The following is a 9631-nucleotide window of genomic DNA, read 5'->3' on the forward strand; positions in this document are numbered from 1 at the left end:
TATTCAAACTTAAGTATTCAAGTCCATTGATGACTCTACGACACAGCTTGTGAGCTCAAATGTACGTCTCCCGGGCCCTGGGTAATCTCTGAACACAACCTCGCAAAGGCTTGTGGTGTTTCGTAACTGTATACGTACCATTTTCCGCGATGCAGACTCGCAAAACCAATTTAGCCACCCTTCACCGTAAAAGAAAAAATTCCCTGACGATTACGGTACTGTCTAATGAGAATTTTGAGCTCAACGTTCTCAGGCAAGGCCAACTGTGTCTGAAGTTCTAGCTTTCGAGAAGCCAAAACTTATCATTTTTGCGGGACAAAACAGCACCCACTCTGCCATTATGGGAATAAGTGAGGTACCCACTACGCATCTGTAATGTTTTAGAAGGTATTTGTGCGCTTTGATGACGCCGCCTGTGGTTGATGACAATTAGGAATTATGCCTGAGCCGTTTGCAGTGGGCTGCAAGCAGTAAACCACGCACTCGTAGCGCCATTACCCTTCTGCGATGATCGGTTATTATTTTACTCTTCTGCCACGCTATATTAAATCGGTTACGTGACTTTTTGCCCGATATAACGCCTGTATCAAGTCACGACCACCAGCGTGCCTCGGCGGCAGAATACTGGACTGCTCCACAGAGGGCTGGGGATCCAATCACAGTCGATCCGGTTATTTCATCTCATTTCATGTTTATAAAATTTTTTGAACTATTCGAGCTACATCAACGAATCCTGTAGGGATAACTCAGCTGGAATAAATCGTAATTGATTTATGGGAATGTGATGAAGCGGTTCAATCTAGACACGCATTAGTGGAAGGCTCCGGATAATATCAACCACCTCGGGCTCTTATATCGCACAGTATACGTACGCATCAAGCATTTCAACCTAATCTAAATGCGGCAGCTGAAGCTTGGATCAACCCCTTTTGGGGTCAGCATCCAAGCACTCTAATCCTTGACACAGTGGCGGGCAAGATCGAAATCTTCGTAGTGTTGACTTCAGCTTGCTTGCTGCGTGGCGTTAAAGCAGGCCTAAGATGTTTGTTATTATATGACGTATAACAGCTTTGAGCCTTGCTTTTTAGATGTTCTGAGCTCTATTTCCTCATTTGTGTGACTACACGTGAGGGTCATAGCCCAACCTAACCTACCAACTTTAGTAGAGCTTGCTTGATGTCGAATCGTCGGGTTCAGGGAGCTAGAGAAGGGCTTATTCCTACCTAGCTATAATGATTCATTGCTGCAGCAGCAGATAAATGCAGGCTTTGCTGGCGTCACAATTCCCCTCATGTATGTGGTTGAGCTGACAGACACACACTCAAACAGGCAAATCAGCATAGCTCTGACACTGCAAGATAATGGTGAACAAGTTTGCTGCGGTAATGTTTTCAGCACATTTTAGTCAATCTATCTCTGCCCCTCTTCTTGTCCATGAAACCTTATTTAACTCGGCGTACCATCACCACCTTATTCTTTGTTTTTGAACAAATTTCTTGAAGGACTCGACTAAATAACCGGCTCATAAAATCGCTGAAAAATTCTGACCTCTCACCAGGATGCTCTAGGCTATCATCTTCTGGAATCCGATACCCACAGGCAACCACCGAGCGCGTTAGCCCACTCACTTCGAAAACACTGCCGAACATTTTACCTGCCTTGCCGATTGACACAGCCCATGGCGGTGCAGTAAAACTTACCTTGCAGTATATGAGAGTGGCTGATACGTGTTTTGACTTTGCTAAAAAGCGAGCAGAGCAAAATGATTGGCCATCGGAGATGACAGGCTCGACAAGAACACTTCGCAGCCGCACAAACATTTATTGTGCGTCCGAATTCACGCCAGAAATTTACACGAACAGTGCAACAACATTTATGTTATTGTCAATATTGCCCTTCGAGACAAACAAAATGAGGTACTCGGCAGCAAGTGCATGCACTTTCATCTTTGACAAAACGCCGTGTTTTCATATCGCTATTTAGAAAGTGCAGTATTGCAGCAAAAACGCACAAATGGATAACCTTACCATCGTTGTCTTTGCCAATGTTGCCTAACTTCGCAGCGCCCTCTATATTTCGTTTTAGATGTAATTCAGAGCACCCAGGGGGCAGATTTATGATTTTCAAGAAAGCCAAGCTCAAGATTTCAAGGTCGCTCAAGCTTGCGTAAGTCGACAGCTTGAAAGTATCTGCATTTGCATGTTAACGCTGGTTCCATTAATAACGGGTACTTCCTATCACTGAAGCAAACTCTTTCATCGGTGGTTTTCTCAAGTGTGGCCCATATACGGAAAGGCGTTCTGTCGACAATGTATAGTATTGCACTTGTATAGTATTGCAATGTATAGTATGCGCACTTCTTCGCGTAAGCACGCGTTCCAATTGCGTGACACAATCGGCTAGCGAGAACTGTGACAGTTGTTGAAACACATTCAGGGCACTGAGTACGCCCAATAAGGGCACATTCAGCGCACTGAGTACGCCCTTGCCTTGTTTTTTTTTTTTAGTTGCCATAATGTCAAAACTCGTTCTTACGTCACCCTCGTGTCACTGTAGCTACCTCCTTTTGTGTGCGGAGTGAGCGGTTAGAGAAAGAAGGGGTGGGCTTGCCCGCCCATCTCTTCGGAACTAGCACGGTGACGTTAAAGAGATGACAAGAGCGATGACAGGGGCCTGAGCCGCTGGCTTATAACGACGACGACACCTCATGGCTGCGTCCGATAAAATGAGGGCGTGCCGCTGTCATCAAGGACACTTGTACATTAGAGGGTCATTTCATTTTCTTGCTATACTCAGTGACAGAACCAACAAAAAATTTCCCCAACCGAGCCGGGCTGTGCCCGCGTGTTGAAGTCTTAACAAATGGCAGCATGCATGTTACTTGCTGCTGATTTGAGCATAGAGGTTTCTAATAATGCACTGAAGGGAACATCGGCACTGGAATCTATGAGAGGTGCTACGCATGACGCGTCAGTAAGCATGAGAGTTGTGGGTAGTACACAAATTGGTCTGAGGTTTCTACTTTTTCTGCTTCATGTGGCTACACGTGGACTGGAGACGCTTTGTCGTAATACGAAATCAGCGAATGTTCAAAAGTTCTACTTTGGCACCTAAACCTTTTAAGCTCACCAATTCAGTTCGACTCACGAAGTTTACAACGATTTATTATTTTATGCGAAACAAGCACCGAAACAATAAAATAAACAAAAGATGCAAGCACCACGACTAGGCAAATAATTGTACTTCCCATCAATCCTGTAGCGGCTTAAGGATCTAAGTTCCATAATTCCTTCTCGTAAATACTGTACGAAATACTACGGATGTGTGCGAACACTCTGCCCGAATAAATTGTACAACACGGAAACGGTGTTGGAAGTAAGCATGACCTACGAATCATTTTTCTTTGGGGGGGGGGGGGGGTGCAAGAGTGCGAGGAGAAATGTAAGTTATATCACTTCAGTTTTTTTGTGTGTGTGGTTTGATTTGTTTACTTGGTTTATTAGATTAGTTCTGCTCGCCATGGGCAGCGTGAGAAAGAATCACTGAAATCCTGCATGGTTAAAGAAGGAGACGTTGCGTGAAAACGTCCTCCAAATACCTTTATTGCTCCTAATCAGCCTTCTTTTCTTCGTTCGCCTGCCGCTACGTACACTATGTCTGCCTAATTTGTCGAATACGTGTGCGCTAAAGATTCCAAGTACCATCACCTCTACCTACCGAAAAGCATTACTCTATATTAAAACGCAAATATGCAAGCGACCCCGAAGGAATTGGAAATCACAGGGCCAGACTGACAGTTGCAAACTAGAAGGATACAAAGGCTGTCTATTTTTTTTTTTAGGAAGTAATAGAAATAGAGAAATAATGTAGTAAGAAAGTACCAAAAATTTTCAGCTTCTGTGTACTTTGCTTGTGGTGGATAGTGGTAAACTGCTCGTTTCATGGTTTGAGAATATATGCAAGTTGTGCTACACCATATTTCTTCCTTGTAAGTTTCTCCGGTCTGGTGGTGCAGATCTGTGGTGACTACCTGCCTTAAGTATATGCATGCATGTATATCTACCTATCGCAAACGACGTTCTTACACATCGATGGTCCAAACTAGGTCGGAGGATACTATGAGCATGATTAGATCCTTACAATATTTTTTTCTGATAAGGTTCTTTCTCAAATTAGCCACGTACATTCAGCTTCATCCCATTTGCTATCTTTTGTGCAGTCGAAGCAAAGCACAATCTCTTTAGCTATATCATGTAAACTAGAAAGGGGTCGATCAAGAGGGCTCTTGTTTACAAAGACGGGAAACGCTTCGTTCGGAAGATTTCAATATGGCTAAAAAAATGCAAAATTGCAAAAATACTGGCAGATACCATGGTACTTTGATCGTCTACTGAGCATTTCAATAAAGTCGGGCTTCTTCTTCTCCTTATTGCTTGTGCTGCTCAAAGAAGGGGGCCGTTGCAGTGGCTTCAATCTTGACACGCTTCCGCGTATAGTCCGATTGTCTATAGTGTGAAAATCTGGCCTACATTCCCCTCGGTGTTTTAGCAGAAACTTTGCCTTGCTTGAGATGTCGCTGTTAGTTGTCTAGTTATACCTACTGGATGAATGTATTCGACCTGTCGCTTGCGCAGCAGCACCCGCCCAGACGTCCCAGCCAGCAAACCATTCATGGTAATACTGAGCGGTGATGGACCAACCGCCATTGGGGCGGCCCATCAACCTTCGCCTGGTCAAGTGGTACCGCAGCAACGAAATTGCGAGTGAGCGCAGTGGCGACGCCTATTCACAGCGATTGACATGGCGTGAGGCCACGCCTACAACCCTTACTCCTCGGATGCTCAAGGTCTTGCGACACGATGGGTAACTTCTGGAGGCAAAGTGTAGTAGAACTTTCGCTCTAATAGCAAGTGAGAAATTAGTTATATATGCTTAAACCCAGAAAAGCTCCAGGTTCTTTGAGCAGCACCAACAAGAAGGAACGAGAGAAGCTTAACTTTGATGAAACAATCCATGGAAAATCAAATCATACATACCCTTTGTTTCTGATAACTATGTTTGTAAGAGTTAAAACTCAGTCATTTCTTCCTTTTCGAAAAGTGTGTGCACGCTGTGCGACGCTACTACACTCATCAACACTCGTCAATGACAACCGCTGTCGAAGCTACTCGAAGCTTTGACAACTACAAACAGCAGTCCTCAAACACTGAATAATCCAAAAAAAATGAAAATAAAACATAAGGAAAGTACCAGAAGGACACGCGCAAGCTCTGTCGTGCTCAAAGTGGGAGGTATTGTTTCAAAGTTTCATTTTTAATGCATTTGCTTTCATGTCGGCAGCATGTGCACAGCTTTTGACTCACTTCCACTCGGTCCAACCTGCCCGCGTGTCCGTGTTCGTTTTGTGCATCGCCCGTTACGCAACTCCTTCGTTCGCCGCCCACGTTCACTTTCTTCAAGGACGACGTAGCCCTATTTCTTTTCAAAGCGCTCGGTTGAGCCGTGCTTCGGCACCGTGGAACAACCTGCGTCGGTCGCCGGGCGCGGGGACAGGCACTAATAAGCAGTTCATTTCTCTTGTCCGAGCAATACGCGACAAAAGAACGGCGCTCGGTGAATGGAGGCTGCCGCTGAGAGAGAGTGTTCGTCGGAATCACGGTCTCGCCTCGCCGAACAGCTGATCGACATGGCAAATAATGGCGATGGGGCGACGGAGTGTGCGCACCCGCTGCTCAGCCGGAACACGATGTGAAACGAGTGCCCTGCTGCTCCCTCTCTTGCCGGTCTTCTCAGAATGCTTGCTATCGAAGATTGGTTTGATGTACCCTTATAGAGAACTGATACGGGGACGATTGTCTGCTCTGTAGTGGCAAAGGTGTGGTGCGGCGCCGTATCATTGTTCAGCTAACTTTAAATAAAAGGTCTGGGGATTGAATTCCACCGCGGTGGCCGAACTTCGACATAGGCGAAATACTAAAGAAAGAACACTAGCGTGTTCAAGTTTAGGAGCACATTAAAAAAATCACAGGTGGTGGAAATCTGTTGGAAAGTCATTTGCAGCCCTCCACTACGTCAACCCTCATAAATATGAGGGTTGACGCCTCCAAACCATTGATGGTTTAGAGGTGTGAAAGTCAACTATTATTATTATTATTATTATTATTATTATTATTATTATTATTATTATTATTATTATTATTATTATTATTATTATTATTATTATTATTAATATTATTATTATTAAAAGTAGTAGTAGTAGTAGTAGTAGTAGTAGTAGAAATGAGCCTTTAGTGCCTTGAAATATTGTTGAGTGAATGTTTCTACGTTTACCGCCCAGCATTTCCCATGCCGTGTATTTTGATGTCATGTATTCTATTGAACATGTGATGTCATCTCAGAGTGGGCATATAATTATTGTTCCTGGCGACTTCAATGTTCCTAGAATTGATTGAAGCATGTTTACCTTTTTCTCATTAAAATTATTTCATTGTTTAAAAGTACAGTCTGCTCTTGGATTTTGTGGCGTTCAATTGCCTACTGCAACAAAACACAATTGTCAATGGCAAAGACAAGGTATTAGACCTCTGTTTGTCAAAAAATCAACCTGTTAAAGTTTCATACTCCGACATCTCTCTTGTTCGTCCGGCAGAATTCTACCCAGCACATTATGTTAAATTATGTGCATGTGCCAAAACACGAGCTGCAGTTGTGATTTTAACCAATCTCTAAGATTTGCTTTCAAGAGAGGTGACTACACGGGCTCTTATCATTACTTGTCAGCCGTTGATTGGTGACAGGGTACTGAAAAACGAAATGTTTATGAACAAGTCGAGCAGTTTACGGAGCTTGTGTTAAGTAGCATGTCTAGCATATAAACCTAAACATCGGAAATATCCCGAATGTTTTTTTTTCGAACTCTCCCCAAAAGCCTACAATATAAACTTATATATATATATATATATATATATATATATATATATATATATATATATATATATATATATATATATATATATATATATATATATATATATATATATATATATATATATGATATATATATATATATATATATATATGATATATATATATATATATATATATATATATATATACACGGTATGATATATATATATATATATATATATATATATATATATATATATATATATATATATATATATATATATATATATATATATATATATATATATATATATATATATATATATATATATATATATATATATATATACAATGAAGTTACTGTTCATATATTGCAGTATTAGTCAAAAACGCTTAAGACAGGCCATCTGAGTTTCATCGTGTTATTTCCATGCTCTGTCATACCGTGTCAATATTGTTACGAGAAGCAGACCGACTCGGAGGGGTAGTCACCGATGTATTTACAGCCAGTTAAGCGAGCAGCGCCAGCCACACAGATTAGCTCGCGCCAGTCTATATGCTTTGTCTTCTTCAACTCCATGCACTGGCACGTAGCAATATGTAAGGTTTATGAGCTCAGTGATCTTTGTGTTCTTTTTAATAGTACGCTCAATTTTTCTGGTCACACTAAACGTACTGCCACGTAAGGCCTTCGTTCTCTCGGCTGTGTTTGCAGAATCTGTTGAGAATTCAGTTCTTTTACAGCCTTCCTAAAATTGTACACCGCTATATGTCTTCCTCAACTGGAGTATGCATTTGTGATCATGAATGGCATTGCAAGATCTGGCAGTGTTGCCAATGAGCGAGCCCAGAAGAGCTTCATGAGCATTTACAACCATCGCTTTCCTGGAAATCATTTCATGGATCTCATTCTAACGCCGCCAGATTATCATTATTATTGCCATCACATCACTGCTGACGAAATCGCGCTGACCTCTTAAGCCTTTACAAACTAGTTCACGGTATGATATGCTATCCTGACTTTGCTTATCAGTTGTGTAAATTTTCTAATTCCGCGTAAGTTTACCAGAGGGAATCGACCATTTGATGTACCTGCCAAATTCTTTCAACACTACACTGCTTACAGAACGCAATGTCTATATAATGTAAATTTTCATGACTTTGATGTTTTTCACAGTGTACTGTCATTGTTTTTATCTGAGTCAGCTTTGGGCTGTCTTCACATAGTTTTGCACCATGTACAGCTAGATCCTTCTTTTTTTTTTCGTTTTTCAGGAAACCTTTCACCTAGTTGTGTACATTGGCCTTTATTTCTCACTTTCATTCTATGAGTCTCGTCTTTTCTATTATTCTTCACATCCTGCACTGATTCCTTTTTTTCTGTGCATTTTCATTTTTTATGATTTTTTCCTGTAGACTGTATTGTATCGTTTTTATTATTGTTTTATTTTTGCGTGCGCCTGCACAAAGACGTTAAGGTTCTTCATAGGCACGGTAAATATATAACTGATAGATTGATTATTATAATGCCAATTTATTATTGTTGTTATTATGATTACAAAGACAGAAAGCGTATTTTTAGGCGCCTTTCTGTCACACAATAACCATCCTTTATATCCGTGCGTTTCATTGCCTTACCGCCGCGCACACGATGCTTTCATTCCACATGCGGTATATGCTTGCTATTAACGTGTTATACTATTGTGCGTGTTAAGGCGTCTTTTCAGCTACACTTCATCATGAATACGGTGCTATTCAATAAGACTTGTTGGTGTTTCATGTCCCATAACTATGATATGAATATGATAGGCACCGTATCAGAGGGCTCCGGAAATTTTAACCAACCAGGGTCCATTGACGTGCGCCTATATCTAAGTACACGGGCCCCAAGCGTTACGCCTGCATTGAAATGGGGCCGTCGAGGCCGAAATTCAATCCCGCGATTTCCGTGTCGGCCGTCTAGTACATCTGCAATACTTCCTATACTGTACTTTACTTTACGGACTTTTTTTTTTAGCAATGCTAGCCCTGCAATTGGTGGTGTTTTCTAGGTGAACCAGAAGAAACGAAAATTGGTTCTGAGAGCACGTCCCATGTACGATGACTGTCATTATTATGTGCGTTTCTGAGTGAAATTGGTTTGTAGTTCGCTTCGGGAGAGCCGTATTCCGTTGATTTCATTCCTTCTGGCGTAGATAGATACGTCTTATAACCAAGAGTTGCCGCAGTGTGCACGAGAGAATTTCGAGATCCTTTCATTCGTTCCGCTTTCATTGCTGGTCAACCACGTTGTCGTCAGCGTGGCGCTCTGTGGCGCTCTGGTTGCTAACTCGACGAAGCCGAAATACTTAACACTGCCTCGAAAAGACCGTGTTTCTCTGTCAGTGACGCTTGAAGCGGCAGCTTATATTTTTCATGAAAGGCATTTTTTTCATTGTTTCAATAACAAATACTCGACGTCGAGGAAAAAGCGATAGTCGTGATCCTTCGTGTCTGTATATACTTAACAACATTGACTGTTGGGGTTTTACATCTCAAAACCATGATATGGTTTTTGAAAACAACGTAATAGATGGTCGTGGAAAAAGCGATAGTCGTGATCCTTCGTGTCTGTATATGCTTAACAACATTGACTGTTGGGGTTTTACATCTCAAAACTATGATATGGTTTTTGAAAACAACGTAATGGATGGTCGCGGAAATTTTGACCACGTGGTGTTGTTTA

The sequence above is a fragment of the Rhipicephalus microplus genome, chromosome 3 (assembly GCF_043290135.1).
Source record: "Rhipicephalus microplus isolate Deutch F79 chromosome 3, USDA_Rmic, whole genome shotgun sequence".
Taxonomy (NCBI): domain Eukaryota; kingdom Metazoa; phylum Arthropoda; class Arachnida; order Ixodida; family Ixodidae; genus Rhipicephalus; species Rhipicephalus microplus.